Here is a 2,188-nt window from a genome sequence, read left to right as displayed (position 1 = left end):
CTTAAGAACAATATCGCCGCCAGATAAACACTAGTTGCATTGAAATGGTTTTGACGTTCAAAGGCCGGCCGCGGTGGTCTCGCGGTTCTAGGCTCTCAGTCCGGAGCCGCGTGACCGCTACGGTCGCAGGTTCGAATCCTGCCTCGGGCATGGATGTGTGTGATGTCCTTAGGTTAGATAGGTTTAAGTAGTTCTAAGTTCTAGGGGACTGATGACCACAGATGTTAAGTGCCATAGTGCTCAGAGCCATTTGAACCATTTGACGTTCAAAGACGCTATAGACTTGGTTATGACTACCGTGTACTGCTACACACTTCTGTGTGTGCTAGTATTTTAAAAAACCGAAGCTCCGTCCGAACGGACCTTGGTAGGCCCAACGATAGCGACCGGCAGCCGTGTCATCCTCAGCCCACAGGCGTCACTGGATGCAGAGATGGAGGAGCATCTGGTCAGCACACCGCTCTCCTGGTCGATGTCTGTTTACGAGACAGAAGCCGCTACTTCTCAAGTAAGTAACTTCTCAGTTTGCCTCACAAGGGCTGAGTGCACCCCGCTTGCCTACAGCGCTCGGCAGACCGTATGGTCACCCATCCAAGTGCTAGTCCAGCCCGACAGAGCTTAACTTCGGTGATCTGACGGGAACCGGTGTTACCACTGCGTCAAGGCCGTTGGCATACTAGTATTTAAGTGAATCGTAAATCATTAATTTACGACACGTAGAATCATTGCTGCTTGCATGAAATATCTTTTTTATGCCCAGATTTCAATTAACAAATATTCTTTTTCGTATGTAACCATACTTTCACTATTTTTGTTATTGTCAGCTTTTCATCAGTATCCCTGTCTTATGTACCATACTACAGAGTATGAAATCCAAGTGAAACGTGAGTGTGCCGCGCGAAATGGCCGCGCGGTTAGAGGCGCCATGTCACTGACTGCATGAATATTTCCGTCGGTCGTTCGAGTCCTCCCTTGGGCATGGGTGTGTGTGTTGTTCTTAACATCAGTTATAGTTAGTTTAAGTAGTGTGTAAGTCTAAGGACCGATGACCTCCGCAGTTTGGTCCCTTAGAAATTCATACACATTTGAAAATTTTTGAAACCTGAGTGAAACATTTCTGTTCGTCAGTGACATTTCTGAGTGCCAAAACATTTTCAGACCAACTACTGTTCATATTGCGGCCATCTTGTGTTTATGTTGCTGTGTTTTCTGCGAATCAGTTTACTTCACTTCCATAAGGAACATAAAAACATCAGTATATCATATATCAGTATCTTACGTTAAAGCATAGTGCAAAATCAAACGTGGCTTAAAACAATTAAGAAAACTGCTACAAAGTGGGGGCAGATACGCAAACCCCGCAGCCGCCCGGGGACGTACATGGGTATTATTTTCCAAAGGCAGTAGTGCATAAGCGAGATATCTTCGCACGATATACACTATAAACATTTTTCCACTTCTAGTTAAAGAGCCATAATATCTGAACACAATGAGCACCTTGGCACCTTAGAGACCTAGAGATAATCTAGTTAATAGACTTAGCAAAGTAAATAATATTACAGCGATTTGCCTGCTTTGATTCGTGAGGATGAGAGCTGGTAGTCCGAAATTCATCGTTGACAAATTAGTATGATATTAATAACCCTCAAAAAATTGTGACTGGTTGCAGTACACATAATTAACATTTTTACAACACGGCTGCAGAAAATCCAATCTGCCAGTAAAGTTAATTTTTTGCCTAGCACTTGGAGCATGTTGATTCACGTTCTACGACTGTAAGATTGATTTTGAATAAAATGCCAGCGGCACAGAGCGGCTCGTTATGTGGTCTCCCAGGACGTCTCACTTATAACTACTGGATAATGGATAATTTTAAAACTAGGGCAACCACACCAGGACTGTCCTGTGTAATTTTTTTTTATTTTAATAATCAACAGCCTCAGTTACATTGTTTACCAAGAATTGACCTAGATTTCAGTAGGGATAACTGAACCTTCTTCAGAATAACAGTAACTACCGTTCGTCCATAGTCCATAGTGAGTTCCAGTACAGCACACGTTGCTGCCGCATCGCGGTCGCCAAATGGGGCCGAGGCAGTTCAGATAAGTTTTTACTGTCTGACGATAATTTGGGAATTTGTAGTTTTTGCTTGACGATGTCCACTATGGACAAACGGTAGTTACTGTTA

At 43.4% G+C, this 2,188-nt stretch overlaps 1 pseudogene; it reads right to left on the bottom strand.

The window, feature by feature from the left end:
* Positions 1 to 555: 555 nt before the first annotated feature.
* Positions 556 to 673, bottom strand: LOC126299866 (5S ribosomal RNA; annotated as a pseudogene).
* Positions 674 to 2,188: the final 1,515 nt, after the last annotated feature.

This window comes from Schistocerca gregaria, chromosome X (assembly GCF_023897955.1).
Source record: "Schistocerca gregaria isolate iqSchGreg1 chromosome X, iqSchGreg1.2, whole genome shotgun sequence".
NCBI classification, from domain to species: Eukaryota; Metazoa; Arthropoda; class Insecta; order Orthoptera; family Acrididae; genus Schistocerca; species Schistocerca gregaria.
This window is presented reverse-complemented; position numbering and strand designations above follow the sequence as displayed.